The sequence below is a fragment of the Gouania willdenowi genome, chromosome 24 (assembly GCF_900634775.1).
Source record: "Gouania willdenowi chromosome 24, fGouWil2.1, whole genome shotgun sequence".
NCBI lineage: Eukaryota > Metazoa > Chordata > Actinopteri > Blenniiformes > Gobiesocidae > Gouania > Gouania willdenowi.
Genome location: NC_041066.1, coordinates 12240687 through 12264550, shown reverse-complemented (window position 1 = coordinate 12264550; position 23864 = coordinate 12240687). Strand labels below are relative to the sequence as shown.

Sequence of the window (23864 nt, the reverse complement as noted above, 5' to 3'; positions counted from 1 at the left end):
GTTACACATCGGTCCTACAATCAATGAACCCAAAATACAATATTTAGATCAGTGTTTCAAATGAGGGTGCGGGTACAAATGAAACAAAAGAAAGCATTAAGAGTACGGGGTTTTATAGTGTTTATTAGTTGAAAAAAAAAATAAGTTATAATAATGAATAATAGAAATAAATCTATTCATGAGGCACTAAATACTGTTCCATTCCACTTTTTTTGCAAAATGAAGTTGTTTTTAAATGTCATTCTATCATTATGCTCTATGGGCTATATGCACAGTGAGACGTGACATATTTACGGTTGAAAATAAGACCGATGAAGTATTTCCTGCTACTGCTTTTGGACAGTCAAAACAGTGAAGAAGTGAGCCGTCACACTTTTGAAACGTGTATTTCACAGTTTTGTTTTTTTGTGCTTGTTTGTGTGTTTGTGTTTCTACACAATGACATCCAAAAGAAGGAAGTTTACCTTCCAAACAAGAGAAGATGGCACATCAAGATACCACTGTTGCGTCCCTAATTTTACAGCTTCAGCTAGATGTAGTTCTGCTTTGAGTTTTTTTACGTTTCCACAAGTGGATGAGCTGCAAAAAAAGTGGATCATCAACTTACGAAGAGACGAACCTAAACCCTAACCCTGACCATACCTGTCAAGTTTTGGATTTGAAAATAAGGGAAATTTTCTGGCGCCCACTACGAGCCGTCCCACCCGCCCAACCAAGCTCCAGTATCCCTTATATTTTAAAATAGGTGTACAATAAATTTAAATACCCACTTGTCAACCACTTACTAAATACAATTATGTGCTTAGAATCTGGTAGGTCAAACTTTTTTAACAGCTGCACAACTAGTATTTTGATACATAATAAGCTATTATATATCTATATATATATATGAAACATTATAGTTTTCTATATTGCCAAATTAGAAAACTCGATACATCTTGGATCTCGATATATCGCCCAGCCCTAATTCCTAAATTATAAAACAGCCTAAATAAAAACATATATGTGTTTATTTAATATACTTACAGTTCATATACAAGTCAACACATTGCATATTTACTGTTAATTTCACATTGCTTGTCTTTAAGTTAGACATTAACATTTTATTTTCATGACATATTTTCTTTTAGTTTCTCATGCTCACTCATGTGGTTCTCTGGTATTCACTAATGACTTATTAGACACACTTATTACAGACTTTACATCCTTTAACACTTTTTGAAAGGAGTGTATATTTGTGGCGCTTGTGATTGGCTGATTTTTCATGGTGACTTACGTCGTTCATTCTGCTGTGATAGACGTTAAAATCTCAGTTATTAATCTAACAGAACGTGTAACTGTGTCCCATCCTGATGGGACACAGTTACACGTTCTGTTAGAAAGCCTAGTGATGGCTTTCAGTTTAGTAAGGCTTCTTTTAATTATTATTCCATTAAAATACGGGATATTTACGGGAAAATACTAATACGGGAAGATGGCGGGAAAGAGGGGTAAAATACAGGAGTTTCCCGGCCAAAACGGGATACTTGACAGGTATGACCCTGACATGAAGGAGCAATCAAATGCACAAGGGCGTCGGCGGAGCTGTCCCCTTTCTTTTTGAATGGAATAATTACTCCCTTCCTGCCCCTCATCCTGGTGTTTGGGAGTGAAGAAAGCGAACAAACTCTCCCTCTGAGAACCCCGAGGAGGACATGGATGTACCATGTCCTGACCATGACTACTGCTCATCTGCTGCGCCGGGTACATTGGGCTTAGCCCTCAGTGTTATAGAGGAGGTATGGGCGGAGAACGCTGCACTGTAGCTATTAAAGTAGCATTAGCGCCTAGCTAAACTTAAAACAAGAGGAGCAACTCTGAATAAACGGGAAAAACTGTTTGTCAGTGAAAGGACAGTAACTTATATCCGCTGCTATTTACTGCTGATGAGTTGCGTTAGATTAATATGAAAACTATAGTCATTTGTCATAATACAGTAGGTTAGGAACTGGAAGTTCTGTCACGGTCTTTACCCAAACGCGGAAGTTTTTCAAAGTATTATGACAAAATGTTGTCGTCGGACACTTTGATTCAGAAATATGAGAAAGGGGGTAGTTGCGTCAAAAAAGTTTGAGAACTAATGATTTAGATCAGGCATGAACTGGTTATCTGGCATACCGGGCAATGCCCGGTGGGCCGTGGACCCGAAGTTGGTCGGTCCAGTGCGCTAAGTTTTTTTAATGATTATTTTTGACATGACCCATCAAACCATACATGTCTAGTCTCCCGTTTTGGCTGGGAAACACGTATTTTATCCCTCTTTCTCACCATCATCTCGTATTATTATTTTCCCGTAAATATCCCGTATTTTAATGTAACAATAATTAAAAGATGAATAAATTAAAAACATTCCTCTGTCTCTCCAAACTGAACGCTGTCACTAGCCTCGCAAGAACTGCCACCTGAAATGGCCTGGGTGGCAGTTCTCGCAAGATTAGTGCCGACAGCGGGACAAAACCCGGAAACCACTAAAAAGAGATATAGATGGATGTAAGAAGACCTTCCGGTGAAAAAAAACAAAGAACTCGTATAAATACTTTGGAAAAGGGCACAGAAAGTTTACCTTCCTAAAGAGCAGCGGGATGGGTCACAGTTACACATTCTGTAAGATTTGTAACTGAGATTTTAGTGTCTCCCACAGCGGAAGGAACAACATAAATCACCATGAAAAATCAACCAATCACAAGCGCTACAAAATCACTCCTTTCCAAAAAGTGTTAAAGGATATAAAGTCTGCATTAGTGAATACCAGAGAACCACATGGGTGAGCATGAGAAATTAAAAGAAAATATGTAATGAAAATAAGATGTAAATGTATAACTTAAAGGCAAGCAATGTGAAATTAAATATGCAATGTGTTGACTTGTATATTAAGTGTGAGATATTAAATAAACAAATGTGCTTCATATACCCATTTATGTTTTCATTAAGGCTGTAATAATAATAATGTAGGATTTAGGGCTGGGCGATATATCGAGATTCAAGAAATATCGAGTTTTCTTTTTTGGCGATAATTTCCCCCGGATGAATAAAGTACCTCTGATTCTGATTCTGAAAAGGGCAAAAATGTTGAACAAATAGAGGCAAAATAGAGAGAAAAAAAGGAAAGAGCTTATTTGAAGGACATGGGAAAAAAATGAATAAAAGGCCAAAATTTGCATGAAATATAAAAGAAAATAGGGGGAAAGGATATTTTTAGCAGAAGAACATGATGATGATAGCTCGTGGAAAAATGTTTTGAAATGTTTGTAATAATAAAGGGGAAGAAAAATTAAAAAAAACACATCTTTCCTTTATAATATTTGGGGAAATTTTAGGCGTTTCAAGTGTACAAATGCTCAACTTAGTAAATTTTAACAAAACTCATTGTATTCAGTCAAACTCATTACATTCATAATAATATGAGTCTATGGGGTTTTGTTTATAACCTTGTCTTTGCTGATGTGGAGGTGGTCACCATGGTGTGTGTGTGTGTGAGAGAGATAGAGATAGAATTGAATATATCGATATATTATATTATTATTTTACATGGATAAGTGGTTACTGTGGGCACAATTGTGTATTTGAATAAACAGTATATTGTAATTCATTAAACACTGAAAAAACATCTCTGGCAGTGTTCCTTTATATCCACTTCAATTCAAGTTGGGCAATGTAACACTTTGGAAAGCTGTCCCAAGATAAGCATCTTTAAAGTATTGAAACAGCATATGAAAATTTTAATTGGTTACTGTCTTCCATATAGGCTGCTACAAGGTCATTTGTGTTTTGAAACAATACAATGTGCCGATAAATCTTTACGTATTTTGTGTGCTTTTGCATATTGTATGGTGGTGGGCCACTGTGACCAAAAATGCCAGGGCCATATTTTGGGTCCCAGTCCAGCTCTGATTTAGATTGTTGGAAAAGGGAAATTATTGCACAATTGTGTAACTGTGCCATGCAGTTCCAACTACCTGAAGTGAGCTCCGCTGCAGAAAGATACCGTGCCAAATTTGCATGTTTATCAAATTCTGTTATATCAAGGTACATCCGGACGCATCGCCATATGCTGCAAGAATTTATTTTTACTGTACAACACTCTTTTTCTGAGTTGTTTAGAACAGTCTCCTGATAAAAAAAAGTGCAAAGCAATTGTTAGAAGTTGATGGGTTGTTGCTTTTTATCGCACAGGTTTGCGTACCGACACCAAATGAGTAGCCCCATCTCAAATTCATGTTCCATTTTAAAGAAAGAACACTTTGTCAATTTTTTTTGTGCAATTCTAAAGTCTCACCCTGAAGTTTTCACAAATTGCCTACTCATCAGGTGCATAGTTATTTCTAAGTAATAGCCTCACAACGACCAACTATCAATAAGCTGCGAGAAATGTTTGACTTAAGGCAGCATTTATATGCCCTAATTTCCAAATCGATAAAGCTCTAGGAGAACAAACACAGTGTGTGCTTGAGTGATGGTTGTTTAAGAGCCTGGCGTGTGACAGGTATTTAATGGAAGATCAAATGGCTTTGGCAATGGCTGAAGTAAAGTGTCATCTCTGCAACTAAGACCTAAGTCCCCCCCATTAGGCCTGTTCCAGTCTCTCTGTATCTCCACCACTATCTCCCCTCTATCCTACCAGAGACCAAAATATCAGATGGAGAAATAAAGGCAATTTTAAATTCAAATTTTACCTAATTGACTCCCTTTTCAGATAATAAGCTAAAAGAAGGCAATGATAAATTGTTTGGCTGCTGAAGTCATGAATGTTAACAATAGAAATAAATTTGCAGGAAAAAAGCAAGACCGAAATCTTGTGCCTTTATTATCTGCAGTGCTGTCGCAAGCTGGCTCGCTCACACATACGTCAGCGTACGTGCACACTGCAAATGTATTCAGTGAGGATTAGGTTAAAAAAGAGGGGGAAAAGCTTCAAGAAGTTATTTTCTCTCTCCCTCTCAATGATTAGAGAAAGAAGGGGATCAAATGAGAGCGCAAAGCTCTTTCAGAAATGGAAAGTGAGTACCTGTGCATTTACTGAGTGCCAGTTTGTATTTATGTAATCCCTCTTCTATCGACTTTCCGCATGACAAAGCCATATTGACACGAAAAAAAAGTCCATATTGCTTTTTTTTCTTAACTAAGCTCAGATCATCAGAATATCGGTCAATAGTGATGACTTCTATTTTCTACTGGTTGACTCTTATTTGTACTCTTTCCTATTATAGCCACTCAATAAGGGAAGGTTCCATAGTTTTATTGATTTTCAAAGGCTCTGGTGGTTGAGGTCAGGGGGTTGTGGGGCAAATGGTCAAGGACATGAAGCCCAGTCTTCCTGTATGGCCTTCAGCTGTTTTCACTCTCACTAAAGTGATTCAAAAGAACTAGACGAGATTTCTTTTGTAAGCAATAGCTCTACAACCATCCAGTCCGTGCTAACCTTTGCACTTTATTAACACGCAAAGAAATTAGTATTTTTAAGCTTTTAATGTTGCAAATGTATGCTCATGTTTTTCACGTAGGTTTTTTTTGTGTGTAGCGCACCCACGTTCTACAATAAATGGTCGATGAAAAGGACCTCTTGACAGGTTTTTGTATCCAAACGAGCCTGCTGACCAATTGCATTTTATGCTCCATCATGGCAGAAAAGGAAAGGGAATTTCAATATGAAGTAGAAGTTCTTCTGAGTTATGAAGGTCAAAAAAGTCCGTTTTAGATTTGGTGCTCACATCTAGTGGCATCACTAATAAATTAAAGCCAAGTTGTTGACAGCAGTCATCAATACTGTAAATAGCATAAGTGCCACAGAGCGAAATGTAGTCGGGGCGAAAAAAAAAAAGGTCTGATCTGAATGTAGAGTAGAGTCTCATTGCACTGTAAGAGCCTTATTATTAACCCAGAGCCCTAATATGAACATATTTGCATCCATAGACCTAATGGCTCATTAAAGAACATATCTATAACTCTGCAGGCGTGGGTATTTGTAATGACACCGATTTCTAACTCTTTTATTTCAGGGCATTAAATGAATCTGGCTTTAATTCACCACCAGCACCAGTCATTTCCCCACATCTCTAAAATACAGTGGACAAAGTCAACGTATTAGTGCTCACATGCTAACGCTACGTTCACGTTTATAAATCACAAACTTTGCGTGAAAAGTGTCCTGTACATCTTTCAGTGTCTGTTTTGTGTGTGTGCAACAGCTATAGGTGAGTCCTTGGTGAATATATTCTTGCCTGTGCATGACTGTGATGTAAAGTCAATGTATGTTACACCATGAGTGTTTCATTTTCATCGATTACCTTCATTCACATATCCTGTTAAGGGTAACGAGAACATATCATACAGGTTAGAATCCATCGCTGCTATATATAAATATCTATACAGAGAGTAGGCATGATCTAGATCAGTGGTCGCCAACCTGTCGATCGTGATCGACTGGTTGATCTTTGAAACATTCCTTGTCGCACAATTTTATTGCCAAAAAAATTGTTAATTTTTTTCGAAAATGTGGTATCAGCAGACATGTTTTATTAGCCTGCTCAATTTTTGAATAGAGTTTGAAATGAGCCCGTTGGAGGTCCCAGAAGGTCGGTGTTTTCCCCCTTGAACACGCAGTATTTTATTTTGAAAATATATTTGATTTTGTCGATGTACTACTTCTTGTTCTTCACAGGCTTATTTTTGTTAACTTGCTGCAGCACAGCTCCAGCGTCCAGCAAAAATAGAAGTGCTGCGTATTTGCTGCAGAGGGCAGCAGCATGACTCAGCAGTGACGGTGCTGTGCTGGAGCAGATTCGCATGCGGTGGAAATTGACACATTGACTTTAATGGAAACCTATCAGCTGCGTTGCTGTTTCACAGCAGTTACGGTGGAGTTACGCATTCAGTGGAAATCCAGGGTGACGGAGAATATTATCGCCCGTACATTCCGCGGTCAGGACCCCTTAGTGGCTAAACACAATGGTGTAAAAAACGATAGTTGCCCGTTTAGATGCCTGAACAAAACCACTGGAACACAAATGAAACATAGGACATGTATAATAATTGCCAAAAAAAAAATAAATAACGCAAATACTAATAATTTTGGCTGATTAATGTTTCTGTCGATCCAGTCCTTGTATTTTTTTCAGCGTAACAGGCACATTAAGTTAATCTAATTCAAATCAAGTTAGCCTGAATAAATAGCATGAAAGTGGAAATAAATTTTTTTTTTTTGTATTTAACACTTCATTGGGTAGATCTTGCCATCACCAAGGTGGAGGTCAGGGATTTTGGGCTTGAAAAGGTTGGCGGCCACTGATCTAGATTCTGTACCCTATTAATTTACTCCAACAAAGCAGGAAAATGCTTTACCTAATCATCTCAAGTGAAAAATCTAGTTTCAACTTCAATAAGGCCTTGAAAATGTGCAAATATGTAAGATCAAAACATATTTGAAGCTCACCAAGCTAACTGAGTTTGAGGAAGTTGTGTATGTAAAACCCAGTGCCCTGACACCCCACAGTCATGCCCCGAGGAAGATCTAAGCCCACAGCGATGACAGCGCAAGTCAGCGAAAAAGATGACAGATGTTAAGCACCCCTCTCTTGACCCCTCCGCCCTCCGCCGTGCTGAATCTATCCCTTTTGATGAAGTTGGTTTTGAAAGCTGAAGAACACATGTTTAATTTATCCCTCCCACGGTATCTTTAATTCATTCACATCTTGCTTGAAACCATGCCAGGCTGGCTAAGGAAGAGGAATTTTCTTGACTCGTTTGATGGTTTCACCAGTTTATCCACATTGGCAGACTTGCTTAGGAATAATGTAATCATCGTAGTTTCCCCTCCAACTCATAAAACACAATGTTTTTGATGGAATATTGTTCTTGTCAAGTACATGATGCAAGTTCACCCAGATAAGCTGATGTGTGAGTTGAATTGCCCGAACCTCTGAGTTTTGGCAGTTCTCCAGTCGGTTTCTGCCCTGGACAGTAATTAATGTAATTTGGAGTAAGACAGGCCTTAATGACTCACTACATGTGAATTTGAAAGACCTCCGAGGAGCTTCGTCGTCTTGTGTGGCAGTGCTGCCACATGGGGGCTGCACAAGTTTAATGCTGTCGATATGAAATTGACTTCTAATGCACAGCTGGCAAGAGTGAGATTAAACCTTGTTTTGCTGATATTTGTTGAAGTTTCTCATGCATGCTGACTTTGTAGCTTCTGTGGAGTTTAGTTTAATTGCCTGTAGTGCAAGTTTTTCTTTTTTTTTAAAAAAAAAAAACATTTTAAAGTGTTGACATTCTGACTGGCTGCCAAGAGGCAAATGGCCATCTATTTCTGAGACTGGCCATTTGCAGTAAGGTCAGGAGGTCTACTTAGATTCTGTGAATTAATGCTGAACGATTAACCTTAATCACATCGGTATTGAGGTTTTCACTACTGCGATAACCTCAGATGCTGAGGTATTTTTTTTTTCGTCTCCATCTTTTGAGTGATACCGTATATATGTTGTCACGGCAAATCCTCATTTGGAGACATGATTTATTGCTCTGGTTGAATGATGGAGTCCAGGCGGGGCATTGATGATTTTATAAAAAAGGTTTATTATAAAACTAAATAAAAAAGAGTACAAAGATGAACAAAATTAGTGACCGCCCCGGGCGGACGTCCGATGACAGATTGGCACAGTTCTAACTCATCACGTATATTCCCCCTCAGTCCCCCTCCCTCCTCCCCCCAGGAGATAAAGAGGACAGGGTGGAGGTGAAAGAAGAGGGTGAAAAGAGACAGTTTCTTCTTTAGGTCAAAACAACCAGTTCTATGGTATCTCCTGATTGTCGTGAGTGTTGGAGGTGTGTGCGTGTATGGTGTTTGTGTGTATGAATGGATGTGTATTGGGTGTGTATGTGTGACTATGTGAGTGTGTGTAGACATGTGAGTGTGTCATGCCTCTGTGTCTGAGGGATAAGATGTGTTTTGGAAAGCTGACCTCGAGAAGAGAGCAGAAAACATGAGACAGCAGAAATGAAAAGTCTCAACTTAAAGCCTTAAAAAGAATAAGGTCTATGAGTAAATATGTTAATAAACATAACTAACAATTTTGCCCTGACAATGTTCACCAATCAGAATTGCCAAGAACCACCTTCTTGGGCTGCTGACCAATTACAGATGGTTACGGGACACAAGTTTGTATGCGCTGCAGCGAGGCTCAGTTACCCCTCAGTTTAGTGCACTGACAACAACTACACTAGTGCCCTATAAAATCTACGTTAACGAAATCACAGACGGAATTGAGCAATGAAAACGGAATCTACCGTTGTACGCGGAAATGGACAGAATCGGGTTGAAATTCCTTCACCGTGAGGAAAGGACATTATTTTATGGGAAAATGTTTCGGGGACCGCTTATTAGGTGCGACCCCCCCCCCCCCCTAAAACGTCGTAGTTTAATGATAACTTCTGGTACTGTAAAATATTCTGACCCCTCGTGGTGAAATAACTGATGCATATTTGCATCCATTTGTTTTTGTTTAATCATTACGGTCTGGAATGATGTCATCAGGATCATTTAGGTTAATTTAAATTAAGTTGATCAAATCTTAATCAATAAACCTGCTCAGATTCAGTAAATCATTGATCCTTGAGGGGGAATTGGGTGACATTAATGTTGCTCTTATACATATTCATATGAATATGAATAATTAAAAAGGAGTTGTCAGAACAATCCTTGTCAGTACAATTTATATCTACTTTTTAATTGTTTCTTACTCATTATTTTAAATTACATTTTAAGTTTTGGCATATATCTTTGTTTTATTATAGTTCTCTTTTTTATTAGTATTTATTTTGCTTCCTCAAAGTACAACTTATCTCTACCTTTTAATTGTATCTTACTTTATTTTTGACGCACGTTTTTGTTTAATTGTAAGTTTTTTATTTATTTGTATTTATTTTCCTCACTTGAGTTAAAAATTAATATCTTCTGAAAAAAAAATTATTCATACTTCTAAAAAAAACGGAGCTTAAAAAAATGCATGTGGAAAACACGGAATTTGGGAAAAAAGTTCAAACGGAATTTGGAAAAACTGTATGAAATATTTTTAAAAAATTGTAAATCGAATCGCAATCGCAATATCTGTCAGAAAAATCGCAATTAGGTTTCTTGTCAAAAACGTGCAGCCCCGCTATGAATACTGTTCTGAAATCACTTCACTTGGCACTTGCAACGACAGACGTAAAACTGCAATGCATTGACAGTGACAGCTCTATGTTTTGGTAGTGATACAAAGTATTAGCTTGGCATTATTGCTCCCACCCAGCTGTCAAAAATGACAGAAAAGACAGATTAAGAGACACCCAGTGCAGTGTTATGCTATAAGCTGTGTCAGCAATCTTGCTTATTAGACAAGAAGGCCCATGTGTGTCTCGCATGGTTGATTTTTGGTAGACCTCCCATCTCGACAACTGGTACCTGTTCACAGTCCTGGCTCAGTGGAGCGCACACTGACAAACAGCGGAAAGGAGACGTAGAAAAGCAAAGATGGAGGACAGAGACAGTGATGGCGGGAGAGAAGGAATGTCGCTTTGGAGGAGGAGCAACAAACAAGCCGGAAATATAGAGAGTCATTGCAGTGTGTCTAATCTTCATTCAGAGGCGACATTGTAAAGAAGCCTTTTTTGACGGATAAACTCGCCTCGAGAGCGAGCCACGAATGACAGGCACCCACTGGGCCTGATTTGACTCAAAGTCTCTGCAGCATCTCTCATAAATATGGCGGCAGCTCTTAGTTTTCAAACATCTCTGGTTGAAGGAGACAAGAGTGTAGAATAGGAGGTGGGGTGAGGGGGTTGTGGATCTCATGTGGCAAACAAAGATCACGCAGAAGGTGTTCATCTTCACCTTGAACTAGTCATTATGTATGTTTCAAAGTTGAAGCAGAGCTTATGTCATTGATAAGATGATGTCATCTATGAACTTTATGTAATAGACCACTTGGTTTCAGTTTGTTTGTTTGCTTCAGTCTAACACAAAGGTATTCAAACATATTTATCACAATTTAAAAATATATGACAAGACTGAAACAGTCATAAATCATAACAAGTTACCATTCTCAAATAATACACACAGCAGAATTGCAAGCATTCAACAAAATACATTTGAGTTGCCTTTTTCAAGTAATGCAAAAAATTAAAAATAAAACAAAATTAAAAAAAGATATATATTACTGATACTTTTTTATACACAACATTTAACAAGTAACATTTTATACTCTTGCAAACATACTACATACATCTACTGCTCTCTAAAATATATTGACATTTTTTTTTTTTTTTTTTTAATAAATAGTGTCAATTGTTTTTATTTCTTTATCAACATTATTCCACGATTTAACCGTAAGAACAGACATAAATCTTTGTTTTACTTCTAATCTTGCTTTTGGTAAAATAAACATAAATTGATCTCTTAGGTCTGTAGATAGAAGTATTTATTTGGTAAATTTATTGGAGGACTACAGTAAAGATACACATAACTGAATGATGTTGAATCATACATTACTGTATATTTTATGTGACAAGTCACGGTGAGCAATGATTAGACCAGTGCAACACAGGTTAGATTTACCCCATGGATAATTTAGTTTTCTATTAGTAATCCTGGCTTAATAATAGATTAGAAAATCAGTCAAATTAAAACTGTGACTAAAAATAGGATTGAAAACTGGAGCGAAAAGCAAAGACAGATAAAAAATGGCTGTTGATTTAATGAACCGGTAGTAATAATGTTTGTTTGATGTAAGACTTTTACAAACCTGTAATCATTATTAGGCCATTTTGTACTGCAGTGCACAGTTAAAATAATAATTAAAAAAAAAACAACTTTAGTTTACAATGTATCCTCAACCTTAAAAGAGGGGAGGAGGCATTTTGAGATGATGAAAGAAAACAAAAAAGCAATTAGAAAGACAGCTTGAGTTCCTCACCTTAACAGAGTAAAGATTAAAGACTGGCAGACATGTTTAGCTTAGAGCAATTCAACCCTAGGCCTGGTGAGTCACCATCATGCTCGTTTTAGGTATTTTTCACCCGAACTGGGAAATTATTTAACAGATTTATCATTAGGAATTGAGCTTCAGGAAATCAAGGTCTACGAGAGACATCTAAAACATGCAGGACTGAGACCCAACACCCCACCCCTACCCCCACCCCCGCGAGCCCTGTGTTACAACAACACATCATTAGGAAGGTAAAACTAAACCTGTCTCAGAACGCTCTAAACACAACTTACAATCCATGCCAGTGGGTGAACAAACCATTTGAGAAAATCAGCTTTACAATGACAGGAAGAGCCAACATTGAAGGATAAAATGTGACACACCATTTACCCCCGTGTTCACCCTTCTGACACCTCCTGCCTAAAAGCAAAAAAAATATTAAAAAAAATAAAAAGAGAAAGAAAATTGTAAAGCACAATTCTGCTCCCAATTATTTATTATTATTCATGAAATAAGAAATTAAACATGTAAAGTTAAAATAAATATATTTAGAAAAAAAAAAAGATGATTATATGCATTTAATATTTATAAAGCAGTCATAGTCTTTTGACTAAAATGCAACTTAGGTTTAGTCAAAATATAGTCATCAAGACTATTTTAGTTGTGGTCTAGTTTAGTCAACTGAATGACATTAAGATTTTTTTTAGTACTAAATCTGTTACAAATAGTCGACTATAATACAAAAGCTAAAAATGCATTTCTTAAAGATGAAATTAGCAATAATTAACGTAATATGAGATGTTAATGTTTGTAAATACACAAAGACAGATTTGATGTGATCAATGCATCAGACCACATGAGTCGCCACAATCAGCTTACTTCCTATTGGATCACTCACCGGCTTGTCCCGCCTTCCACACAGCACAAGTAGATTTGATTGGTTACCTTCCATGAAATAAACTTGGTTCTGATTGGATACTGTGAACATTAAGGTTTTATTTTTATTAGTCAACAAAAACATCAATGTACTTTGATGTATTTTTCATTCCCATTAGTCATTGTTAATAAAAGGTATTCGACGAAGACTATGACGAAACATTTTTAGTCAACAAAACACTGTTAAAAAGTAACAATAAAGAAGAATTTGACCTACAATGAGAAAAATGCAGCCCTCTGGAAAACAATGAATTTATATAGGAGTCAAGCTAGCAGATGCTCATTACTGTAGCTGTGCATGTCTGTATGCATATGCTTGTTTGTCACCCGCCAATGGCGATCCCACAGTGGCGTTGGAGAGCTGCAGTCTTAAGAGTCCCAGTGACATTTAAAAAGCAACCCCCTGCTGTTTTCTGCAAGATAGACATTTAAGTTTGTTGTTTTTAGGGCGCACTCATTTCTGCCCCATGTGAACTTCTATGTTGAATAAAAGAAAGACCGGGCTGTATGTAACCTATTATAGTACACCTGCTGTGGTCAAAAGGTCCCCATGTGGTATTAGAAAGCTGGTACTGCATTACTCATGTTTGCCTCCAATCAGGGGTTTGCATCTATTAATGATAAATGCTTAAATGTGAGTTTTGACGCGCTAACACCAACGACCTACATAAAGCATGCACGCTCGTGTTTTAACATGCAAAAAAGCGTTGGCGTAATCAATCAGGTGATGGCCTGATTAACATTAATGGTCTTTCTGAGAAATACATTGGCATCTCCTTGCTTTCCAATCACTTAGATTTCATGCTTCCACTATGCAGGCAGGCTGTTTAATTCTGAGGGAGGCAAGCTGAAATGAGGACAATCTGCTCAGCCTTTGATATGCACTTATCTTTTTTTTGCAGTTTAACATTATGGAAAAGAAAATTGTCTTTAAAACGACTGGTGCCACGTTACTTTTGGGCCAATTAATTTAATGAAAAATGTCTTTTAGAAACGGTGGAAAAAATAATTAGGAAAAGTAATTGACTAGGATGGATAATGCAAGTAGAATGCAAATGTATTATTATTATTTGAAAGCATACAGACAGGACAGATATGGATCCTTTTTTTAATGAACTAAGAAGGGTATGACAGCAGCACGGCCTGAACGTGTCCAAAGCATTTAGGAAGTAGGGCACTTCCCTCAATGTTCCTTCAGGAGGGAGAGACAGACCGACCTAGATTTCCGCCCGTTTATTCAGCCATTTTAGGCTTTGGCTAAATTCACATCTCCATTTCAGTGGTTCTCCGTGCCTCCTGCTCCCCAAAGCTGATAGTGTTTCTTGCTTTTGTGCACTTTTCTTTACACTTCCCTGTTTCTCCACATACATGGACTTCGATCGAAAATGACACTGACACTGGAAAACAACTGCTGACGCTTCTCCTGTTGATTCCTCTGAAATGACAGAAAGCCCGAAAGCTTGACTTTCTCTTCAAAAAACGTCACCTGATTCAAAGCATTCATTCCCATCATCTGATGTTTTAGAATGGAGACTATAGCAGATGACCCAGTGATTGCTTTTGAAAATCATCGTTTCAATCATCCGTGCTTATTGTCTTTTTATGCGTTTCAGAGAGTTCAGCGCGGCTCTGGTTAATTTAACACAGCTCTAATGCACCGGATGTGGTCATGAATTAGAAATGAATAGCTGCTAAGTGAAACTTGGACTGTGGACCAGTCTCAAGCTGACATGACAGCCATGCACACAGAGATGGCATATGTTACACAGTGTGGCTTCTAAACCTTCACCACGGGAGAGTTTTGAATCTGCTGCTTCTCTCTGCGCATTTCAGAATGTGAACATGGAGTAGATTTGATACGATCCAGGCTTTTGAGTATTATGTTGCATTGGTTATCATCCGCATTTTGTTTAAACAACAATAAGCCTACTGTACTCATAAAATGTGATTTTGTACTTTGCTAACCTGCAGTCAATATTTATATCTAACTAAAGTCCTATAATAAGGTTTCACATATTCACATATTCACTTTTTTTCAGAAAATTTACTTTGATCTCCTGACATGTTTTGACTGTCAACAGCCAGTGTTCTTCAGAGGTGTCTGCTGATCGCTTTGATGTGTCCTTGGCTTCCGTGTAATAATTCCAGAAAGTTAATTTTGTCTTCCTTTTGAATAATATGTTAATGTTTAAATTATACAGAAAACTTTTTTCAGGAAATTTACTTTGATCTCTTGACACTTTTCGACTGTCAACAGCCAGTCTTCTTCAGAGGTGTCTGCTGATCGCTTTGATGTGTGCTTGATTTTCAAGTAATAATTCCAGGGGGTTCATTTTGTTTTTGTTTTGAATAATATGTTTAGTAAATTTCGTTTCAGGAAATTTACTTTGATCTCCTGACACATTTCGACTGTCATCGACTGTCTTCTTTGGCTTTGATGTGTCCTAGACTTCCGCGTAATAATTCCAGCAAAGAAAAAAAAGTTTTCTGAATAAATGAAACCTTAACATATTATTAAAAAATAAGGCAAGCTTACCCTGCTGGAATTGATACACGGATGTCAAGGACACATCAAAGCGATCAGCAGACACCTCTGAAGAAGACAGGCTGTTGACAGTCGAAACATATCAGGAGATCAAAGTAAATATCCTGAAAAAAGTTGTCTGAATAAATGAAACCTTAACATATTATTAAATAAGAAGACAATATTAACTTGCTGGAATTATAAATGCAGAACTATTGATATCAAAGTAGAATAACAACTCACTCGCATTTTGATATTTCAAATGCTTCATCTTACTAGTAATGAATTTTTATGTGCTTTTAAGGGAAGCAATGTCTTCACTGACAGTGAACCATCCCTAAAATGTATGTAAAAGGAGGAATATCTGTAGAATAAATGGTAACATATTGAACTTTAAGAGTCTATTTAAACATTACCTTTATATTGATGAAGGTGTCAAACTACATATCATATAAAGTTGTTTACGAACTTAGTGCTGGGTGCTCATTTAACAGGAAATACACTTTTAAAGCTGTTTTTTTTATATGTTGGTAAAAGATTGCTTCTATGATTCCAACCTGCACTTGTTAATTATGCAACAATGCTGCTGCTAAACCTCCAAATGCCCACAAGCCTATTGTGCTGTTTGAAAAGTCATTTTTCCCAAACAGAACATGGGATGTCTTTGTAATAAAATACAATAGAGGTGAAAAAGTAATTAGACTTAATATCTCACTGTTCTTTTTGCACCTATTTGAACTTGAAGTGCCTGCCCCTGCAGAGCCCTTTGATGTAGATGATTTATATCAACCTGATGTAACTACAAATACAAAGGCAGCCATCCGGACTACATTTGACTTTTAATACAAATCAAGCTTCTTTTTTTAATTTTATGCAGGTATCATCAACTTTGAAGGTAGAAATCCAAGGTGGGCATTTATTCCAAAGCGTAGAGGTTATACAGTAAATGTACTGTATAAACTCCCTTCTGTTTGTTGTGGTTTTGAAGTCCTTAAAGCGTAAATTTAGCTCTGCACTGAAGCAATATGTGCATGTAAAACCTAAACAGCAATAATTATTTGTCACAAATTCATAGTGTAAAATAAGTTTTGTTTTTATTTATTTTTCAAATCTAGTCTATAATTTTACTAATTCCTCAAAAAGAAAACATATATTGTGTTTCATTAGCTGAGTTTCAATTACAGACTTTTGCAAAATAAAAGCGACATTTCTTAATGTCGACAAAGTATAATTGCGTTTTGGACGTGTTTCTATTGAACGTTGTTTTGGGCCTCATAACTCCCGTGAAATCTCATCCCGTGAGACTTTGCAGCAGAAACACAGACGATCCAAACCTCCTTGTAACACTTCGTATTCCTTTGTTGTTTCACATCTAATGTGGCAGTGGTAATAATTTTAAAGTATAATGCTAAGCAATATATTGGTCTCCTTCTGTATACATGTACCTTGCCATGTTTTCTCGGAGAGAAGTGGTCATCTGACCAGGTTTGTCACTTTCTGTGAAGTCTAATTACGGAAAAGAAAGTGTTTCAATATCGAAATGTCTGAAATTCCTCCTCGTGAAAGCGTAAAAACTTTTTAGCGATGTTTGAGTGTTTTTTTTCTTCTTCCATTACCAGTTTTCATTGTGCTATTTAGATTTTGTGCATTTCTAAGTTTGATGGAAACCCAGTTATTGATTGATAACCAATTCTGCCTTACAGCAAAGGAAAAAAAAGGCATGGGGTGCTGGGTTTGATTCCAAGCAGGGTATCTTGGTTAATTTACATTGCTTGGTTGTCCTCCTGGTCCAGGAATGGTTGTGTGAGACACAGAAAATAAAAAAAATATAGGTTTGAAATGGGACGCCAAATGCACTTCATTCTCAGTTAATCATTTTTCCACAGGTCTCTTTTCTACACCTCTCACTATTTGTAAGTCATCTCCTTTTCACTGGCCTCCCGTGGCCTTCATTTCTGACTCCTCAGCAGGCGAAGCAGAAGGTGTAGTCTTAATCCCAAATTGGTTTCCCCTGGCAACAGATCAGCCATCCTTCTGCTCTCAGCCAGACGTTTGAGCCAGCTTTAGAGGATGCTGGCACCTAACCCACCTTTACTCCAGTTCAGTGTAAAAGCTTTTTCCTCTGATTCATGCAGACACGCTCCTCTGTTGTTGTTTTTGTAGCCCTGTCCCTCAGCTTCTTAACCCGGCAGCGCTGTCTAAACACGCGGCACCCGTGGAATTAGCATTTTAACACCTGTTCTACGGCACTTTGCTGTGAACGCTTCTAATTGTGATGCAGATTGTTGAGACGATTGAGGGGCTGTTCCCTTCCGCACGATTGTGTGTGTGTGTGTGTGTGTTTGGTTTTTGTCAGTATGTTTACACTCATCAGTCTTTCTATTTTTGCTTTGGAGTGCGTGTGCCAAAAATGGCTGTTTGTATCAACCAACAGTCTTTTAACCACCTTAGTCTTTGTTTCTCCACCACAAACTTGACTTTTTAGTGTGGATTTTCTCCATTTTGGAAAATGTGCTATTTACTTATATCATTATAGCTAACCATTTGTTCAGTGAATGATGTGGAGCCGCGTCTCCTCCCTGTACCTGTTTCCCTTCCCCACTCTGTGATTTATTTTTTATTTTTTTTGTTTTTGCATACAAACCCACACATGGGTGCAAAATACCGAACGGCTCTTCAAACAAAGCTCCAAACTTGTGTGTCTCTATTCAAATACGTTCACCCCATTAATCTTCCACTTGCAGCTGCACCCATGCCTTGGATTTTGAGTCTCTGTGAAAAGGTGAAACAAAAGTCCAACCAATTCTTTTTTTTTTTCTCTCTCTCTCTTTGCGTGCAGAGTTTGGTATCTTCTCTTGCTTCCTTTCATTTCTACTTAAACACTTGCTTTGTTTGGGTTCAGGGTTTGTGCAAATGTTATTATAAAAAATTGTGAAAAATGAGACGGCTGAATCTTACAACTGCTTAATATATTGTGTGCCGCCTTCTTTCTTGAAACAGAAAGTGCTGAAATTTAGCAGCACATTAAATTAAATATGTGCTGAACAGATTCTAATTTGATCACCAAGCTGTTTCAATTTCATTAGCCCGGTCTCTAATGGACTTTCACTGCTTGTTATTCCATCTAGTACAAATCCCATTCAATGGTTCTTTTTTTTTTTTGTTTAAATAAGCCTCCTGGTGTACTGTGGGATGAGGCAGACCAGCAGACGCAGTGTGAGGTCACACAACACTTGTTCTGTCTGTACTGGAAGATGGATCTGAGGTTTCACGGGATAAAATCAGATTCGAGACACAATCAAATGTAGTGTTTTACTCAGATAAACCACCCTAGAGGTAATGTATGCGCTTGTGTGTCTGTGTGAGATTGAGGTCATTTATTTTTGTGTGCACTTGATTAGATGCTCTTGAAACCGCAACCCAGTAAAATGATGTATATAGCAGGAGGTCAAAGATAATGACCTTTAATCACTGTTGTGGGTCAGCGAGCTCGTAATCACACACTATGGATTTGGATTATTTCAGCTTACCTACCATAAACAGAACGTTGAAGTGTCAAACTCAAGGCCCGGGGGCCAAATGTGGCCTTACAGAGCAGTGTTTCTAAAATGGGGGTATGCAATGGCACTGCAGGAGGTACTCATGGAGAGAGAGGATAGCATTAAAAATATGGGTTTTTATCATGTTTTTTTTTAGTTAAAAATGATAATCATACTAGCAACTCACAAAAACACACAAAATACCAGAAAAATATACTGAAAAATAAAAAGATACACAAAATGACAAAATGAGAGAAAAATACTTACTATAACCAGCAACACACAAAAAACGACAACAAAGACACACTAAACAAAAGAAAAATGCACAAGATCACTACAAAATACACGCAAATAATAGAGAAACACACAAAATGACATAAGAAACAACTGAATGACACATAACACACACACAATGAGAGAGAATAAATGAAATACCAAAAACGACAACAAAAACACACAAAATAAGAGAAAAATATACATTATTTGAATATATATATTTGAAGTGAAGATCCTGCAGGGACCATTTACTGCTTGGATGTTGTTGGTGCTTCTATTCTTTATATATCATTTGTACTGTATGTGGAAGGGAAAAACTAGGGCACACTAATGTTGAAATTGAGCTTTTTCCTCCTAAAATCTGCGGCCCACTTGAGATCAAACTGCTCCATATTTGGCCCCTGAACTAAAATGAGTTTGACACCCCTGCTTTAAAGCAACACCGTGTAACTTTTGACCACTAGGGGGCGTTAGACCTGTAACTTTCACATCAAGTGCCCCTAGTGGCCACAGGCGCCGCAGCACTGTCGCAAAAATCAACAGTCAGTCAGTCGGGCCAGCCTCTCTTGTCTTTTGATTGCGTATGCAGACAGTAGTTGATCTGTTAGTCAAAGGAGATCATTGACTCGCTATTAAAGAAAAGTAGAGTTAGTTTTATGTAAGTAGGAATCTGTCGTTTGCGCAAAATGTCTAAAGGTGTGTTCACACCCACTGAAGTGACTGAAGTGGTTAGATTACATTCAAATCAATGTAAATGACGCAACCTCAAGTTATCCACCCTCAAGCGACATGATAGAACATTTGAGTGACTTGGTCAAGCGCGACCTTGTTGCTCAAAATTAAAAAAATTTAACTTTTTAAACGACTTCAAGCGACAACTTTCCCGTCCTTCACTGTCTGTAGAGCCGTGACAGCAGCCCCTTCCTGCTCCCTCCTGCTACAGTGCAGACAGCTGCAGCGGACGGCTGTACGACAGTTCCTCAAATTATCAGGGCAAAATTAAAGCGGTAAACTTCTTGAATAAGCCTACATTCAGAGTGAACGCATCCTTGATTAACTCTGTAAGTTGATCATTTAAACCGTAAAAGCAGAGCTGTCTATGATAAGTGCTGTAAACATAAGGCCAGAGAAGAAGGAAAAGAGATGCATTGTCATTTCGCCAGTGTAGCGATAAAGTGATGGAGTGACCAAAAAGCACCACTTAGTGAAAAATAGAAGCAAAATCCTTGGCTCCATGAGTATATCAGAGCCTGTGGTCACGTGACTGTCATAAAGTGAAAAGTTCTCCAGGTCACATGACCTGGCCAATGACGGTATGTCTTTGCCAAACTTACATGGTCAGTATTTCAAGAGGGAAGCCCCGCTCGGAGCATTGATACTGTCAAGCGCTGTATATAGGCCTGAGGAATCATTTAAAATCACTCATATGTGTCAACTATTTAGGTCAAAAAGTGTGGCTTTAAGTATTGTTAAGCACGCTGCACACACAGCGGATACTGTGAAACTGGACAAGATCAAAATCCCTGGAGCTTAATTCAGCTCGTAAAAAGCCTGTCTACTTTAAAATTTGGTTTTGCGGTGTTATGGCCCAAGTAGTATCCAAATAAACTGGTGACTGACTATCGACTGTGTTGCTGGTGCGAGGCAAATAATAGATTTTACTGTAGAAAATAAAATGTTGTCCATGTCTTAATAGCTACAGTAGTGCGACCAACACCAGCCGTCAACACACACGGACTATCGTTTAGACAAGTCATCAAAAGTGTTTGTAGTGTACAAATCCAGCATCTGTCTCTAGTACTAGAGTGCATTAGCACTCATGGCAGTGATGTCCTACACCCCTGAACAGGTGCTTTCATTTTTATTATGTATGCACAATAACCCTATGCATATCATGCATACCTAAATACACTGAAAACCATTTTCTGCTTGAATACAAACAGTTATTTTGGTTCAGAACATTTACCTACTTCTTTACTTTTTAAAACAATCACTGTTTAATCTCAGTTCGATCCATTCATTTGGCCCTTTTGTACACTAATATACTTGTAGTATTCTGTGATTATCCAAACGTTTAACAAGGGTTTCAACAGAACATGCATGATTACACAATTTAAATTTTGATAACACTTCACTTGAAGTTTTAAACACTAGCACAGTGCCCGTCGGAAGAATGTGTTCATATAGTGGGAGGAGCTTAAGTAGAGTTGTCATTTATGGATTGGATGTACAAAGAGCTGTACTCTGTAGTGTTATAAAGGGGTATATTTGCGTGTGCAAAGTAAAATAACGTGTGTGATTTCCCTGGTTTAATTCAATGGGAGATGCGGATGATAAATGTGTTGGTTTTTTTTTTACTCATTTTTATATTTTTTTTTTGTTTGGTGTATTTTTCTGTAACGTATGTTTTCTTGAGTGATTGTGTATTTTTGTATCTTTCTGTTGTCTTTTTGTACATTTTTGGTATAATTGTTTTGTTGTCATTGTTATGATTCTAGAGTCATTTTTTGTATTTTTATATGTTTTTGATGTAGTTTTGTGCATTTCTATTGTCATTTTAGTAGGCTGATATTGCGCTGTCATTCGCATGAATAAGATGTCACGAAGGCTGTCAATAAGTGTCCTTTGCTAAATTATTACACCTTTGGAGCTATGTTGGCATTTTCGGGGTTAGGTGGAGGAATCTAATGGGGTTAGGTAGGGTTAGGGTTAGTGTAACAAAGACACTTAATGACAGCCTTCATGACACCTTATTCATGCTAATGACAGCGTAATGTCAGCCTTATGTGTAAGTGTTACTGACACTTCTTAAAGTTTGACAAAAAATGCATCAACGAAAGTCAAGTGATACTAAAGCATAGACTGTAGAACAAAGTTCCAAATAAGTTGTTCCTGTGTGCTAAATATAAGCCACCATTCGTCTAAAGCTCCTAAAGTAAGCCGCACACTCCACAGCATCAAATGGTTCCTTTCAGGACATCTTGTTTTTACTAAGACAATAAGACAATGTGGACACATGCAGGGCAATACGGTGGCACCGATTACCATCAGTGCACTGTCACTGCTCTACATTCCGAGAGGCTGAAAGGGATAGTGCAGAGCCAAAGACGACACTGCGGTAACATTGATAAATGTTTTCACCAAGCCATCCAGCATTAGTGTCAGGGCAAGTTACAGCCACAAGAGCGGACAAACAGGAAACAGGGAAAGAATGGGTGTAAATAATTGATAAGGCTGACCCTGCGCGATTCATATTCTGCGGCAGAGGATCAAAGAGCAAGGCTGCGGAGTTTGACATTGAGCTTCAACGCAGAAGTCAAAGCCATTACCTTCCCCGTCAGCGCCACTGCTTGTGTTTGTATTAAAAATGCAATGACTCTTCCTCTCCGCTAAAGCTAACGCTAGCTGGCACTCCTGGGTATTAACCAACTGGCTAATGGACTCACTGGTATTACCCTAGCAATTACAGCTGCACTAAGTAAAGTGAGGTGGAAGCCATTTTGTTCCTGTCCGTTTGATGAAGCTGTTCTTGGCGCTCTCAGGTGTGAAATACAGTCTGTGTTAGACCTCTGGGTTCTTTTAGGTGTGATCAATATTTCAGAGGCACCCAAGCCTCACATTGTACCACGAGGCCTCTCACAGCAAGCTCCAGAGCTGATTATAAACATCTGAATGAACATTTTAGGCGATGAATGATTGATGAAATTTCACAGTTTTCGGGGGGGAATGTGTATTTGAATAGTGCATTAAGACCGTCACTTTACAAGGCCAAGAAGCCTCAGCGCGGCCGACTCTGCTTTTATAACGAGAGAGTAAAACCGTGTCTGTTGTGTTTTATTCAATCCTACGGTTGAAATATGTCATTCCAAAGCGAGTGCTATTCTCTGCTTTTGACTCTATGCAGCTCTGCACTTTATTCATGACTAAAAACATGCATTTCCAATCTTGATCTTCTTTTCATAACTTTACATATCCTCCATAAATAAATTTGGGTAACGCAAAGAAAATACTTGAATTTTTATACATTAGGCTGACATTATGCTGTCATTATTGACACCTATCATTAGCATTAATAAGGTGTCATGAAGGCTGTCATTAAGTGCCGTTTGTTACCCTAACCTCTAACACTATTACATTTTTCAGTTACAGTTACATGTTCAATTACCCATGTTCAATTACAATTTAATCATGATTACAATGACCAGCATTTTTTCCAATTAGAATTACATTTTTACAATTATTTTTTTATCCTCAGGAAGTCAATTACAATTACGTTCTCAATCACTAAAGTTAAATTACAATTCATCACAATTACTGATCCTGAAATAAATAACCTAATAAAAGTTAACCTTCCTCTTCTGTTATAATAATAACAATAATAACAATAATAATAATAATAATAATAATAATAATAATAACAATAATAATAATAATAATAATACATTTTATTTGTATTGTACTTCACACATGAAAACACATCTAAAAATGCTACAGGTGCTTCAGGTAAAAACACAAAACACATAAACAGTAAAAACAGCAAGAAACATTTTAAGAAAATGCAGTACAAATACCATTAGCTTTCTGCATCTT

At 37.6% G+C, this 23864-nt stretch overlaps 1 protein-coding gene and 1 long non-coding RNA gene across 17 annotated transcripts in view; both read left to right on the top strand.

Annotated features, from left to right (window-relative positions):
* The window catches only part of nrxn3b (neurexin 3b), a 383656-nt gene that overhangs the window by 297119 nt on the left and 62673 nt on the right, over positions 1-23864 (top strand). The gene's annotated exons all lie outside the window — the stretch shown is intronic.
* Positions 107-21966, top strand: LOC114457996 (uncharacterized). Its single transcript, XR_003672981.1, has 3 exons — positions 107-117; positions 9063-9068; positions 21839-21966. It is a non-coding gene; the product is annotated as an uncharacterized LOC114457996 (long non-coding RNA).